Genomic DNA, 17,090 nt, shown 5'->3' with positions numbered 1-17,090 from the left:
TGAACCTTGGTTCCTAATACCATTTTCCACTAACATGGAAACAGGCCTTTTTTGTTTGTTTGTTTTGTTTTTGTTTTTGTTTTTTAAGAAATTGGGTTCCTGAGTAAAAAAAGGCTTATTCCAGGGAGAGGCAAGGTTACTCATCCAATAAACACCTACAACCTCATTGTACAAGCAAGTAAAGGAGTGCTTCAAAACAAAATGAAGTAACATTAACAGAAGCCACAAGAAGCACCTCCACTTGCTACACATAAGGCAATTTGAATATCAAAATAGCTAAATACATCTGATTGTGAGTAAACAAACACAGAATGAACATTCTTCTAAAACCATGTGTAGCTCCCTTCAAGAACATGGAGGGATACAGTTTCACACTGTATCCCTTGAAGCTGTATCCCTCAAATTCATCAAGGACTTAAAGGGCAAAGACTGGAAATTTTTCAGAGCAAAGGCTGCTAAAACAGATATGACAATTAAGTACATCCCCAGGCCCCAGATAGGCTACTGTAATTGAGGGAGGAATACTATAAAGGGCCACCCTCCAAAACTGAAACATGATGGTAAGAATACTGTTCCAGTGTGCACTTATCAGCTGTCAGGAGATGCACCCCCAGGAACACAGAAGTGAAGAGCCAGCACCCATGTCTGCCTAAGAAAAGGAGAGGGGTGAGATAGCGTGTATTTGGAGAGAAAGGGAACTCATCTATCCACAAGAGGCAGCAAATGAATGCATGATCTAATAACCTCCTGAAACTTTTTACAAGCTTGAATCTCTACTTTGCTTTTTTCAAGTTCATTTTAAAGAAACAACAGGTAGATAAAAGGATACTGAAAATTCTGAATGAGCCGGGCACAGTGGTGCACACCTTTACTTAGTACTGGGGAAGCAGGGGCAGACAGATCTCTGACTTTGAGGCCAACCTGGTCTACAAGTGAGTTCCAGGATAGCCAGAGCTACATAGTGAGGAGCCTGTTTAGAAGAAAGGAAGCACAAAAGAAAGAAGTAAGGATGCAAACCTCTGGTTTTTAAATAATTTGCTTGTGTGTTTTTTTCAAGTTACCTTTCAAATGTTTCCGGATTCTGATATCTGAGTCTTTTGTTTTTTGAGACAGGGTTTCTCTGTTTAGCCCTTGGCTGTTCTGGACTTACTTTGTTGACCAGGCTGTACCTCTGCCTTCCTGAGTGCTGGGATTAAAGGCCTGTGCCACCATGCTCAGCTCTGAGTCATTTCTGAACAATGATGCTTTTACAGTTTTAACTAAATAGGTTAATATGTTGAAGCCAGCATTCCATCAGTTGTAGCTAACACATTACGAACAGTAGGATGGGAAAAAAGTACTGAAATTTCAAGCTCTGTTTTCCACATTCACCATTCATTTTTACACTCACCATTCATTTGCTGATGATTGCATTCCAGATTGCAAAAGTAAAAGTCCCAGATTTTAAATATGACTTAAGTTCTATTCTATGACAAGAGTATGCAGAAGCCTAAACTGAGTGGATGGAAGTTGGTATGACAGTGGTCATTATGCCTTTGTAGAAAACAGCTGGAAATTTATACCCTGGAACCCAAATATTAATCACTACCTAAACGGTGGGATTCTTTAGTCTCATAAGGTACATCCTGTTTTAGAGTTGTAAAATTCAAATTAGATTCTTCCAAGTATTTTCTTTGTGAGAGTGATGATCTGTTAGAAAATCCCCCCCTCTTTTTTCCTCTCTCTCTCTCTCTCTCTCTCTCTCTCTCTCTCTCTCTTTTTCCTTTGAAATTTAACCCAGGAAATTTGCACCCTCTTGTGGTGGAAAGATAATTTTCCCCCACTTTGTTACTTGATTTTGGTTTCTCCCATTTTAATGTCTCAGTAAGGATTAATGGTTTGTTAAGATTTTAAACAAAGCGGGACTCAAATATTCTAAAAAAAAAAAGTCTCCACATGTTTTAGTCGGAGCAAATACAGATAACTGCTACTCAGACGTGTCACGTCTTGATCTGATGGCTAAAATCCACCTCTTTTCCAGCTGTACCTCAACAACGCAAACCAGGAAGCCTTCTCCGGTTACTTTACTCTTTCGTACTTAATACCCAAAAAAAGTCTCATAGCCACGGTTTTAACACCCGTAACAACAAGATACATCTTTTTATGTTCAAAAGTTACAGTTCTGCAAGGTGTGGCCGCACAACCTGTAATCAATCTCAGCACTCACGTGACTGTCAGCCTGCTCTACACAGCAGAGTTTTCGGCCAGCCTGAACGCCATCTTTTTTTTTTTAAGTTATGATACATCATAAGTTGTTTTATAATAAAAACTAGAGCAAACGCAGGCATAGTAATAGTCCTGATTTTTACTTTAAATTCATTTGGTAAGACTGGAGAGAGAGCTCGGCAGTTAAGAGCACTTGTTGATTTTGCAGAAGATCCAGGCTTGGTTTCAACACTGTGGATCCCAGCCATCCCTGACTCCAGTTCCTGGGAATCCCACACCCTCTTTTGCTACTTGAGGGCACATGTGGGGTGCACATACATACGTGTAGGCAAAACACTCTGAGAAAATAATTTTTAAAAATCTGTGAGAATTAAGGAGACCGTAACCAAACACAACCCTAAACTATACTCAGGAGCAGTGACAGTTTTCTTTTAAAAAAAAAAATTCCTTCTTAATTAGCCTAGCGGCAGGGGAGGATGTCTTACAAGCAAAGGATGAGAAGATGCTTTTGTAAGAAAAGTGTCAAAATATTAACTTCATCATTTTTTTTGTCCTGTTGTAGAGCCGATTTTAAAGGCGGTTTGCCTTGCTCTTGTGCCCTCACCAGCTGTATGTAAGACGGCAGAACTTCTAATCGGAACATCAGGTATCACTATCTGTAAAACCAAAAATAACACCTACTTCACAGAGGTGCTGTGGGCAGCGCCTGATCCACAGCGCGTTTGGTTCGTTGCCTACATTATCAACAAGTATCCAGGGGCCCTTGCAACTTTTTCAGGGCTGCACACGGCGGAGACCGAGCTAGCGGCTCCACAGTGTACCACACCATTACTGTTATTTTTGTGAAGTACCCCGGTGCCGGCCCGACCACTGTACAGCTCCGTCTCCAAACCAGAACCGAAAGCTGGGGCGCCAGCCGTGCGGCCGGAGGGCGGGTCCGCGCCCCGGGGCCTGGAGGGCGGAGGGGAGCGGCGGGCTGCCCCAGGGTGTGACAGCCGCGCTGGCTGGCTGGCTGGCTGCGCCGCGCAGTTCCTACCTCCTGCAAGCGGTTCGAGGCTTAGGGGGGACGGATCTGCGAGGCGCGGGCGCGGGGCGAGAGCGCCCGTGCAGCGGGAGGCACACCGGGTGGTTAGGCGTTTACTGAAAAGCGGTTTTCTGGTTGTTGTTTTTTTTTTCTTTAATTTTCTTTTTTAATGAAACGCTCCAGACGGACCCTAAGTGGCTTCCGCCCACGGCAAAGTACGGGTGTGTCCCTCCCCGGAGCGGTGTCCGAAAGGTGAACGCCTCCACGGCGGCACAGGGGCGACCCGAGCACCCACGCACGCGCGAGACACCGAGGGGACTGGAACCCGGGAAGTGCGGAGACGTGCGCCACGGCGCTTCTGCGCATGCGCCGCGGGCGGGGGCGGCCGACGTTTCCGCATGCGCAACAGGGTCGCGGGATTGGGGGCGCGGCGGGCCCACAGCTGTGGAGACAGCCCGCGTTCCCGGCATGCCCCGGGGCGGCGGGGTTGGCTCTAACGAATTTGAATGAGGAGCCTCGGCGCTTTCGGCGCCATTTTCGAGTGATGCCTGATCTCATCCATCTAGCGGGAGGGAAGGGATAACCTGTCCGGGCGCAGCGCGACGCCGGGAACGCGCGGGAAAACACCCCAGAAACCATAAAAAAAAAAAAAAAAATCGCTCAGAGCGGAGGGCCCTCGGCGGAGCTTCGCCAGGTTCGGCGCGGTCGGTAAGAGCCCGAGGCGGCAGAGCGGGGTCTCCGGGGGTGGCGGCGGCGGGGTGGCCGGCCGGCCGGCCGTGCGGGGCGCAGGGGCCGGACCCTGGCTGTGCGCTCGCCCTCACGGCCGGACGCCCCCCGGAGGCCCGGCCGGGGGCGCGGGGGCGCGGGCGGCGGGAGCGCGGGCGGGCGGCGCGGCGCGGCGGCGCTGGGGGAGGGGAGGCGCCGGGCAGCTCCGCCCGACCTGTCACCGCGCCGGGCCCGGGGCGCTAGGCCCGCGCGCAGGTTCGCCCGCGGCTGGCTGCCGGGCGCGCCCCTGGGCGAGCGCGCGGCGGGCGGCACGGCCGGGCGCCCGCGGGGGCGAGGCGGCGGCCCCGGGCGACCCGGGGAGGGCTGCGCGCCGGCCGTCCTCACCCCCCCCCCCCCCGTCGCGCCCTCAGCGGACTTTTTCCTCCCGCAGTCGCAGAGACGCGGCGTGTCAGGGAAAAGTAGTGAGGAACTTGGGGCGTCCCGCGGACCAGCCTCCGCACCGGCGAGTCCACGACCGGGCGTCCTCGCCTTTCCCCGGAGCTCCTGCGGCCGGAGCGGAGGAGAGCTGGGTGGTCTCGCCCCCTGCGCTCGGGGCTGCGGTGGGGGACCCCTTAGCTGTCGGCTTTCGGTCCTCCCCGAGCCGACGGCTCCTGAGTCAGCCGGTGACAGCTTCGGGTTCAGGCGGTCCTCTGGGCGCTTGTCCACGCTAACCGCCCGGGAGAGTCCGAACCCCCTTCCTCCCCAGCGCCCCGGGGTGACCCTCGGCGAGGGGCGCAGGCTCTGGGCGCCCGGGCCCGGGGAGGGCTTGCGCAGCTGCAGCCCTCGGCTGAGGCGGAGGAGCGCGGTTCCCGGGGACAGGCGACCTGCTGTCCCGGGCGGGCCCCCCGCTGGGCTCTCCCCGTCCGGAGCTGGGTGGGAGCCCCGGCTCTGGGCTGGTCTGGGGAGCCTGGGGACCCGCCCTCACTTAGATCCCTTCCCGAGGAGTGAGGGCGCAAAGTGATGTTTTTCAAATCCTGTCTAACGGAGCTCCTAAAGGCCGGCTGTCTCACCGCTGATTGGCTGGAGGGACACGGGACTGGGGGGTTTGAATGTTCGACGCGCAGCCGAGAGCTCTTGACCTACCAAAAAACTATGTTTAGTCAGAGAACTGCTTAAATAGGTACGAAACGTAAAAACGGAGATTTTTTTTTTCTTTTTAAGTTAGTGCCTAATAGAATCAGTTGTTCCTTCCGTAAAAGCCTTTCCGATGGTTTTGAAATCATGTAAAAAGTAAAACTACAGAGGCTATTTTCAGAAAATTGTATTTCTGCTGTTGTAGTTACAGGACATATTTCTCTCTGTTCTTCATTGGTCGGAAACTGCAACAAAGGATCTAAGATGTTTGGTTTTTTTCCTTTGATAATTTTTTTCATCTTAGCCTTCATGTATTTATTGGATAAATATTATGGGAGAATTGCTTCTTTAATTTTCATGAAAGTGAACTTTAAATTATTCTACTTTTTCATAAAAATTGAATATGTTCTTAAAACTTTGCAAGTCTATTTTAAATATATTATAACTCAGCCATTGCAGTGGATTTAAATTTTAGTTTACAAGACATTTATGTTTCTTAATTGGTAATGTAACAGGTAAGTATGCAAAGGTGAGCGTATATATTGCATTCCTTTGACAAATTCATTATGAGGAAGTGTGTTGTGTACAGCAGTGCATACGTGTTGCTTTATTGGATGGGTTTCAGTTAGTTTTTGTTTAGTGTTACTGTAGACTGCCGCCAGTATTTGTTACCCTACTTGTCATTCCTTTTAATTTCATCTTAATAACAGATAGCGTGTGATTTACAAAGAGAAGATGATTTTGAAAAGAATTGTAAAATTTTTATATTTTACAAATAATTGAAATTTTGAGACATTTTTATTTTCACTTTGAGACAAACACGCATTTTTAGAAGTATTCAAATGAAAACATTTTCATATATCTATAGTACTATAAATTAGTTAATATTAATAAACAATTTTATTTTGTATTACTTTCGTAATAATTATGCTTATTGAACTCACAATCCCCTTTTTTAGAATTTGTTTATTTTGGACCTTTTCACAAAATTTTCCTAAAATAATCTATAAAATTTGATTTAATAAAATTGTAGATGATCTCATTTCTATTCTACATGTAATCATATGTAAAGTGCTGTGCTATTTGTTTTTGTATTTTAATTTTTATTCAAATTACGTGGCTGGGAGAGAATTATGGGAATGGAGGAAAGCTTTAAATTCCACCAGACTGGTGAAGTTTAATCATATTTTTTGTTGCTTTGTTTTATTGGATTTGTTTTGTTTTGAGGGCCATGAATGAAGGTGTTTTTTTTCTTTTTCTTCGTCTGTTTTACCAACTTTTTAGAGTGATACTCTTTATTTAAACTAATTTACTTAATGACTTAGAACACACTATCACCTAAATAAATTCCACGACATTCAAAGTATTTTTAATGTAATTCTAGATAGAAGGTATTCCAGTAGGTATATTTCTATTTATTTAAGTATTTATATGCAGTTATTTGTTGTGAAGGCTGCAAAAGTCATTACCACAGGAAAACATCACTGGAGAATGGTGCTGCTTCAAAAGTTCCCCTGGTGCTACATTTACATATTGTAGGGAGTGGGAACAAAAGTATCATTTTCCCTGGTAGCATTGATTTTCATTTGTTTGTTTTTTATACTATTTCCAATTAAAAGTCTAATTTTTATAGACTATTTTTAAAAAACCGTTAACTTGTCTTTAGGGTACATTTACAAAATGTAGCCCAAGGTTTTGTATGCCGGAAGACTGGTATCTTTTTAATGTTTATCAGGCACCACACCTCAGGATAAAAATTTTAAAGTATTGTTCACATTTTAGATCCCATTTTTCCTTTTGTGTGCTGTTTTTACATTTTTGTTTCACGAGGACTTGTGTACAGTTTTATTTCTGTTATTCATGTATGTATTTGTATGTAGTAACTATTAAGGATGCTGAAATCTTTAGAACTATTGGTCAGCTGATTTAATTTACATAAATGAAAACATTTTTAGACTAATATTTCTTCAATAAGATTTCAACAATTAGGTTATAAATTTACGGTTATGAAGTTTTTATAAAATTCATTGCAAATCTTAAAATCTTAAGGTTGAAAACAACCTTAAAGAAGCTTTTGTCTTTTCTTTTGTTTAATGATACTTAATCCCACATTGATTTCTCTTTAACCCCTTCAATGAGAATCAGATAATTAGTATCATTATAATTGAAACAGCACATTTTATAAAAAAATTGTAAGAGTATACACAGTTTGTTCTTTTTATTTTTTTAATTGCACACATTTAGAAACAACTATATGCTTTGCAATTAATTTTGGCATATAATTAGATTTCAAACTATGACTTGCTGTAACTTTGTGGTCTCATCTCATAAAACCAAAGGAAATCAGTAATAAAATACCACTTTATTTCAACTAAGTGTTGAAAATGAAATTAAGCATTTAATTTTAAGAGGTTACAATATTGGAACCTTATGTCTGTTTTAAAATACGTTACTAATATGTAATATCTGATTGTTAGTATGTACAAATGATCATAAATTTGGTAAATAATGCTTTCTTGTAGGTTACTTACTGCTTTTTTTTTTGCTTTTATAAGGAATGCTTTAAAGGATTTTTCTTTGAGACAGATTTCGAATAATGGAGTTAATGTGTGTTTGTGTGGGTGTAGTTTTTATTCTTCATACTTTTCTTGAAGTTGTAAGTTCAGTGTGCTTTTATTTAAACCCGTCTTATTTGACCAAAGAAAGGTTACACAGGAAAGAGTGTGGTGTTTTCTAAGTATAAATAGTAAACTAAGAGATTTGACTTTTACTTTGGGAGATTTTTCTTTTAGTCATAAGCATTTCATTTAAATCTAAACCTCTTGTTCCTTATTATCTAGTGTTCTTATACTATTTAAAAACATATATTATTGTATTAAAATTTAACACTTAATTTTCTGTTGTTTTCTTTGTTATTTTAAATCTATTTCAAAGCACTCAAATATAAAGAAAATTGAAAAATATGCAAAAAATTCTTTAACATGCAAAATTTTTAATATGCAAAAATTTCTTTACTTTCTTAGACATAAGATGATGTGGGATTTCTATTTTATTTTTCCCATTGAGTAATCAAATATTTAGCAACAAAGAATTAAAGAGGCTTTTGGTTTTTATTCTTTATTTGTTGCTTCAGCCATTCTTAAGTAAAAGTAAAAAACTCTCGCAAGGCATTATGGTTCATATTTGTATACTTATCCCTTTAGTAATTCAATAATTTGCTTTTTTAACATAGTTGTTGCCAGTTAAGTCATTAAGATCCAGAAAGAATGAAACAAATGAAAAAAATAAACTTCCATTTCACCTCTATGTGGAAGCATTAAAAGGCTAGTCTAGCAATGGTCCATTTATTTCTCATTTATTTTAAACTTTTTAAATTGGTTAGAACAGTAATATTTGGAAATGTTCACTCAGGTATAGCAAGACTAAAGTTGAAAATAATGGTAATTTGTCATCATTGATACACTTACTAATTTTAGGGGAAAGATACTCAAATTTTATCTCTGTCTCTTGTATAATTTTAAGTTATATAGATTTTAGAAACCCAAGAATATTTTTGATAATCTTTCTTAGTTATCTCATAGCTACTTACATGTACATACTCATCTATGCTGCTTTGAAAATGAATGTCATAGAAAAGAAAGCAGAAACTTACCTGATTTGTTTGAAGAGGCTTTGGATAATAATGCATTATCACAGGTGTTCTTAATCAAGTTACTTTCTGTCGTAAAAACTTCTTTGAGCATTGGCAAGATGGGTTGTTTTCAAGGTTTAACACTGTTCAGAGATCAACTGGAACAACAGGAGATATTTTATCTGTTGAGTGTCTTCATGAAGTAATACATGACATTTTTATTTCAGATTTTAACCTTTAGAAGAGAACCAGTTCTGGAAAACAACCTGTTTCTTTGGCTGAATACCCACATAATGCATTGGAACATGATAGTAGATTAAGGTATACTAATGTTTTCTTTGTTTGTTTGTTTTGTTTTTTCCTTAAAGTCAGGGACTTAACACTACAGCCCAGCCAGGAACTTGGTATGAATCCTAAACTGGAGAGGAACTACTAATTTTTCTGTCTCAACCTCTTCGTGCTAGGATTGTAAATATGTGCCAGAACCTATCATATCTTTTGCAACATAATGGGACTTGATAGTAATGCTGAAATGATTAAATGAACCAAAATAAGTAAAGAATAAGTAGAAATCTTATAAATTGGCTGAATCGAAATGTCTTGCTTGTTAGAATTGCAAGGTTTTAAGAATATGGTTGATATTTTTATAGTGTTGTAGTAGAGCCACGTGAATTTATCCCTCCCCAACCCCCAAAAAGTATACATAGTGGTTTTCTTTTTTCTGAGTGTTACTATCATGTGCTATGTAAGGTATTTAATTATGTAGTGGACTTTATTCTTACAGAATGAAGTGTTTAAGTCAAGTGGAATTTGGTACTTGGTTGTTTGACAAGTGGAGTAGGTAGAGCCTAGAAATTAGATAAGATTAATGAAAATATTTTAAGAAAATTTGAAGTATTCCAAGTACCTTCCTAACCAAAAGTCATAATTTGGTTGAAACTGAAAAACCTGCTTTCTTAAGCAGAAACAAGTATTTGACTCATAGATACTCAATACATTGTTAATATCAAAAGTTACAGTACTTTAATGATAAAATTATAGAATGCTTTTTTCTAGTAAGGTTTTAACCATAAGTTTTGATGATATTTGCTAAATAAAATTAGGGTTGCTAAATAACTAATTTTCTGTAGAATCTTTAACTAAAAATATGTAAGTAACAAAAAAAAAAATCCCAAAGGCTTTGTTTTCTTAAGAAGTGTGATTTAATCTTAAAAGTGAAATATCATTTTCCTGCCCATAAAACTGCTTTTAACTTTCAATAGTGTAAACATTTTAAAGTACATTCTCAGGTGTGTTTAAGAATGCTGGAATGTCGAGATATTTATTAAAATGTTAAAAAGCTGGAATTTGATATTTTCATGAGATAGACAATGCAGAAATGCACATCTGTTAATAGTTGAAACAAAGTAGAAATGTTAAAACTAAATAGAAATCAGAGTTTAAATGATGGTAAATTTCTGGTATTTTATGTTACATTGACATCATATTAATATAGTCATTGTTTCAAATAAATACAAAGTATAGCATGTCTTTATAACTTTGATTTCTAAATATTATGACTAAACAGAATTAATGGGTGAAGAATGAATAAACTTTTACCCCCTCTATCTTAACCAATGTTTTCCAGGTTAAAGATATTAAGATGAAAATGGAGTATCTGAACGTAGAGGGGAAACAGGGTTTAATTCATCACTTTTAATTCAGATAATTGACATCGCTTTTAATGAGTTAAATGAGTGAGAAAGTGATATATGAGTTTATAGAGTAGATAAACATTTAAATGCATGGGTGTTCCAAATTTAGAGTTTAAAATTTATGATACCTGAGGGTCTCAGATTTTGTTATTTGAACACAAATATTTGACATCATGTTATTGTTTTCTCAGTAGCTATAAGTTGGCTTATGAACAAGGAATTTAGCTTGTTAATTTAGTATCTAAAAGCATTGGTACAGATATTAAAAGTTTTCTTACAGTTGGCTACTCTGATACAGTGAGAAATCTTATAATAGTAAAAGCTGTTACAGTTAGGTCTGATTAGGTGTTTTTATCCACCCTTTAAAGGACATGTTGTAAATAACTTCAAATTTGTAAATCTCTCCAATTCTCTCTTAAATGTAGTTTATTAGGTAAGAATTTGAGGAAAGAGATTTATTGTGTTGATTTAAATATTTTAATTAAAATTTTTCTCCTGTGATAGAGTTATATCTTAAGTATAATATTTATATTTTTGGTTAAAGTACAGTTGCACTATCATTGTTTCTATCTTACTGAAATATTTACCTTGTGATGAAAGAATATTTTAATAAACTAGGATGGACTAATTTAACATCTGTTGATGCAGGTCCTTAAAATTATTACCTGTGATATATAATACTAGTTCAGAAACACAACTTACATTTGAAGCTATTTGTCGGTGATTTGCTAAATAATAGACAAAGTTAAACATTTTAAATGCTTATTTGAAGCAGTTTTATACATATATATATTGTGGTTTTCTAAAAGTAACAAATATTCCTAATTTATTTGTATTGTATTTTTTTTCAAGTAAGGCCTAATATATCAGAACTGATACTTTCTGATCAACATTTTTCCAAAGGAAATATTTAACTAATTCTAAGGCTTTAAAAATTTAAAAAAAAAAAAAGACTTTGAAGTAGAATTTCTGTTTTCAGCACTATGAACCACACTTTGGACATTTCGTTATCATATATTAACTAGATTAATACTACTTTGCTATTTTGATAGCTAGAATCACTGGAAAGAAGACATGCAGTATGTTTCAAATTTGATTTCTGAAACTGATCAATCCATTACTATTTTTATATATCTAAATGATTTTGTGGGGGATTAGTTTTGGGGAGTTTTTGTTTTGTTTTGCTTTTTTGGTTTTTCGAGACAGGGTTTCTCTGTGTATGCACCCTTGGCTGTCCTGGACTGGCTTTGTAGATTAGGCTGGCCTCGAACTCAGAGATCTGCCTGCCTCTTCCTCCCTGAGTGCTGGGATTACAGGCATGCACCACCATGCCTGGCCATATATCTAAATATTTTCATTTAAATTATAAATACCTTTCATACTAAATAAATTTGTTTAAAATTACCTTGTTATCCTGTGGGTTTTTTAAAAACAGTTTATTTCCAACATTCTTTGCTTATAACAAAGTGAAAAAATTTATTCTTTTTAGTAAAAGATTGAAGTTTTTATTCTGTTGTTTTGTAACATTCCTAAATTTCTTGTATTCTGTTTTGTACTTTTATTTGTTTAATTGCTAGACTAGGTATTATTTAAATTTAATATCTAGTTCTAATATATGTTATTTTGGTTTTTCATACTATCCAAACTTTTCTGTTTTTAATGTTTCTAAAGCAATGTTTGAAGTGTTGCAAGATGACTTGCATTTAAAATTGTAGATCTATAGATAGCATTTTATTATATATAAAGTATTTTAGTGGTAAACATTTTTTCCTCTTGCAAATTGATAATATGGGCTTAATTAAGTTTTTAGGTCTGTACTACACATATTTAAAATAGATCACCCGAATTTTTCTTTTATAATTGTGATTTTTTTAAATTGCATTTTATTACTGCGTATGGTGAGAGTATTGCATGCACAGAGTTCAGAGAACAGCCTCATGGTATTGGCTCTCCCTCCACTTATCTGTGTTTCAGGGATGAAATTGAGATTGTAGGACCTGCAGAGCAGCCACCCCTTACCCACTGAGCCATATTGTGAGCCTCAGTTGTGGTTTTTAACATTTAGGTTAGGTCTAGGAAAATATTATTGCTTAGTGGTATAGCACTTGGCTGGCAAGCCTAGATAAATCCTTGAACCACCAAAGGAAAAAATTATATTGGCTTTATTTTTTTACCATTCTAGAGATTGAACCAGAGGTCTTATACTAGCAAAAACTCTACCACTGCCCATGGCTTGAATCTCAGGGTTTTTTGTTGTTGTTGTTGTCTTGGGTTGGTTTTTGTGTGTTGGGGGGGGGGGGTTGTTGTTTTATTTATTTATTTTTTTTAAATAGTCCATGAAGTCAGCATATGATAGTGATTCAATACATTTGCCAGGAGTAGTTTGTGAGCAAAAGTGCAATTTTATTTCGTGATTGGCATTTGTACAACTTGGGGAAGGTACTCTCTGTGCATTCACCCTGACAAACGGTTGAAACCCTTAAGAGTTTGATAATCGAGTAGTTAATGTAGCCTTAGAAGCTGAAGAGTGTTATGTTTTACTAACTTTTTAAGATAAATTTTAGGTTCCCTTTCTGACCACAACATTAATTTTGTCTTCTCTCCCTACCCTTTAAAATAATTTTATCCTATGATACAAGTGGACTTAGAAGTGAATTGTATAGAAGCACTGTTTTTTTTATCTCAAATAGTTTCATGTGTTTCTTGAATAGTGCTTTTCAAAAAGCATCAGTGATGAAGAAGACAGTGCTGTTATCTTTGCAGTTGTTTTTGTCCCTTATAAAAACTGAACTTGGGTGATCACTGCTGCTTCTTAGCTAGTTTGTTCTGCAGAATACTGTCAGTGTATAATAGCGGCCAAAGAAGTTTGCACCCAAGTGGAAAGGTTTCCCGTATGTGGTTTGCAGAATAGTCTCTTTGAAAGCTACTTTCTTTCCAGTGCATCCTTAAGAGAATAGTAAATATTTGCGGTTCCTGGACTTTTTAAAAACTGTTTATTCAATGATGGTATATTTAAATTTTATTCAGGAAATTTTATCTGTTAGACTTGAAAAATTCAAGATTTGTGCTCTTCCACACTTTTAGGCTAATAGAATAGGAAAACTTAACTAATAATTAGGTTGCTTATACCATAAATTCAGATATACATTTGAGAAAGAAAAGTTGTGGCCAAATTGGAATATCTTTCACTTTAAGGACTTATCTTCCTTTTATAGCCTCATACAAAGAAGGCTGAATAGTTAGTTTCACTATAATAAAAACATTCTATACTTCATGTTGTCAGTCATTAGAACCAACATAGGCTATAAGTGAAAACTTAAAAGTTATTTTTTTCTTATCCTTAAATTATTTTATGTTTCTAGTCATACTTTTATGATTTCTTCTTAAGATAATACCATATCATATTCTATAATTTCTTTTAGAAATTAGACTTTGTAATTTCAAATACATAGTTTTGTAGACTTGTATACTTTTAATTTGCATAAACTTTCATAACCTATGTATATTTTCTCCCTTTTTGTCTGTGTAATTATAATTCTAGGTAAGTGAATGTTAGATCTCTGTTAAAGTTCCGGTTTCATTTATAAGACTTTGATAGAAAACTACAAGTGATGGATTTTTTGTTGTTGTTTTTTGCTAACCAGTGTCCTAATTAAAAGTCTGACATTTGCAGTTGTATTTTTTTTTAAGTAACCTTTGTTTCTCTTTGGCTGTCTTCATTAAAATCGCTTCTGAACCATCCCCATGCTTAGTGTTTGCTTTACCAGTTCTGGTAAACTCAGAATAACTTTTTGGTATTACTAAAAAATGGCTTTTGTCATATTATATGTTTATCTGAATTAATAATTGAGACTGTTCTGGCATTGGAAAATTAAGCATGTTCACAAGATGAAATTGCTTTTTTAGGCTATTTTTAATATACTGATGTAGTTTGACAGACATTAATATTGCATATGCTCCATCTAAAAGTTAGCTGCATAATCCTTTTTTTAAAATATCCTCTACCCTGATTGACTCCTGCTAGCCTGTGAACTAGCTACTAGAATAAGCTAAAATAAAGCATTTTTATTGACCTGTGTAAATCCAAATCTCTGGTCCTAGATATTATCCACAATTTATACTTTTACAAGCTCTAAAAGATTGTTCCTTTCTCTCATTTTTTTCTTTCTGTTTTTAAAGAGCACCACAAGTGAGATGGTGCAGGGGTGGGAAGGATTATTCATACCAAATCTGGTTCATTCACCATCCCCTAGCCATTGGTTATCTTGGATTTACAAAGTTCAGTATCTAATTAAAAAATCTTACCATTTCTACAACACTTCTAAGTGTTGGTATTTCCTCAGTCCGGAAGAACGATCTGTTATCAGAACTTCATTTTTGTGAAACTGTTTTGAGACATAGTGTGGCCTATTCTATTAGAAACTTTAGTATCTGTATGTTAGATACACACTTGAAAGCAGAAAGAGATTGATCACTTAAGAAAAACTATTAGCTAAAGAGATGGCTCAACAGTTAAGAGAGAACACTTGTTGCTCTCTTCAGAGGACCCAGGTTCCATTCCCAGAACCCACATGGCACCTCACAGCCCCAGTTTCAGGGACCCAACACCTTCCCCTGGCCTCTGTGGACACCAGGTACAAAAGTAGTGCACAGATACACAGGTAGTCAAAGCACCCAGATACATGAAAGAGATGTCAAGAATTAAAGGAAAAATAAATAAAACTCAACATTTAAAAATATGTTAATTTCTAGTTAGAAGAAACTTTTTTCAATATATCTTCAAATGCTGGGAAAAATACAAGAAGTTTTGTCTATAGTTTATAGAGCACTTGGTAGTGTCTTAGTAACAGTTGAAGTTACAGTAGATCCCTATTATACGTCGTGACATAGTCTCATATATTGCATAGCCATTAAAATAAGAGTTGTATGCATTATTCTGAATGTCTGTATTCAGCAAATAATAAACAATCTTTGAAGAAAATGTGTATGTGACAGTTAAATTTGTAGTTGTAGTGTAAAAAATGCATGGCAAATAAATACTAAATTCAAGATTTCAGTTGCATTGTGAACAGAATGAGGTCAGGGCTTGGCACATGATCTTTGTGTATAATTGTTTTGCGGTTTTGTTTTTTTGGTTCTTTTTTTGTTTTTTAGAGTTTAGTAGAGCTAGATTTTGGGTAGAGATTCATATTGGCATTACTGAGAAGGAGGACTGGTGGATTTTGAAATAGATTATTTTGAAATAAATGCTGAACTTGTGAGAAAATATTTTGCAATAAATATACATTTGTAATGCTCTGGTAAAAGCATTTAAAGATTTGGTATATTCTTTCTAGCCTATATCTTGTAATAAGTAGTTTTATGTAGTTATGTTGGTATATTCCATTAATTCCAGCATGTAGGAAGATGAGGCAAGAAGATCCCAAGTTCAAGGCCAGTTTGGGCTATATTAACTTGGCTTTCTCAAAAAAATAGTAGTGTATAAACATATCTGACAGAACATTGTGACCAACCTGCTGTGCTGCAGGAAGTAAAACTTAGAAGTACAGCCATGAAAACAATTTCGTCATCACTACTTTCACTTTTTTTTTTCTTCAGACAATTTCTGAACAGTATTTTCTTTTTGTTGTGTTTTAACATGGCATAATGTTTTATTTCCACTGTTATTTTTTTCCCCTTGGAGTTACTTATCCTTGTGGAGATCAGTAACCATTCATTTTTTTAAACGTATCTTAAGCTCTTTGTGTTTTTGTTCTACATTGTATTTACAGTGCTTATAATAGGGCAGTGTGTATACTGCGTAGGGGGCTGTAAATGGAGAGAGGGAGAAAGGGAAGTCTCTTGGGATGTGATCTTGAATTAATGTAAAATACTTGGAATTTAATGATGTCCTCTAGAAGCTCAGCATACTCCAAGTTAGACCCTAAAGCAGCAACATTTTAAACATTCAAGAAAATAGTTTTAGTGGGAAAGGACATTTTCAGACTCACTGACAGCGTACTGCATTGAAATCACAAACACTGCTGCTGGCTATTTGTAATCTGTGATTTTGTGTGATGTATAAGAATCAGAAAACTGATTTCCAACATCAGTTAAAATGTTTTTGCTTATGTAATAAGATCAAATTTTAAATTCTTCACTTTTTTTCCTCTAGGTTTAACAATGATAAAATGAAGATATTACTAAACAGCTAAGTAGCCCAACAGTTATTATTTTGTAAGTATTAGCTTCCAGCTCCTTCCTGAGAGACCCACCTCTATTGCTACAAAGACTTACTGTTTGGTATCATATTTCCATTTGTTTCTGATTATATTTCTGTTTATCCTAGAATAACTTAAATCTCCCCCTAGCTCCCTATTTATTGGTGTTTGATTTTAATTTAGTTTAGAACAACAGTGATTTCATTGCCTTAGGCAAATTTACTAGTGTGGAAAGTATTTTATAGAAAGGCTATTATCTCTAAGTCTGAGATCACAATATTGAATCCCTTTTCTAAAGTTTACAAATAATCAGAGATCTATTTTTTAAAGCTTCTTATATATTTTTATTCTATGTGTATGTTTGACTGCATGTATATCTGTGTAATGTGTGTGTGCCTGGTACACATGGAGGCCAGAAGAGAGCAGTGGATTCCCTGAACTGGAGTACAGGGTGTTGGTTGTGAGCTATCACATGTGTGCGGGGAACCCTGATCCCT

The 17,090-nt window shown here is 37.2% G+C and overlaps 1 long non-coding RNA gene across 1 annotated transcript in view; it reads left to right on the top strand.

The window, feature by feature from the left end:
* The window catches only part of LOC132656483 (uncharacterized), a 61,523-nt gene that overhangs the window by 33,182 nt on the left and 11,251 nt on the right, over nucleotides 1-17,090 (top strand). The window contains exons 2-3 of the long non-coding RNA XR_009594225.1: nucleotides 8,927-9,020; nucleotides 16,548-16,609. This is a non-coding gene — a long non-coding RNA (uncharacterized LOC132656483). The remainder of the gene's footprint in view (nucleotides 1-8,926; nucleotides 9,021-16,547; nucleotides 16,610-17,090) is intronic.

The sequence above is a fragment of the Meriones unguiculatus genome, chromosome 9, assembly GCF_030254825.1.
Source record: "Meriones unguiculatus strain TT.TT164.6M chromosome 9, Bangor_MerUng_6.1, whole genome shotgun sequence".
Taxonomy (NCBI): domain Eukaryota; kingdom Metazoa; phylum Chordata; class Mammalia; order Rodentia; family Muridae; genus Meriones; species Meriones unguiculatus.
The sequence above is the reverse complement of the archived record's forward strand: the minus strand, read 5'-3'. Positions and strand labels throughout refer to the sequence as shown.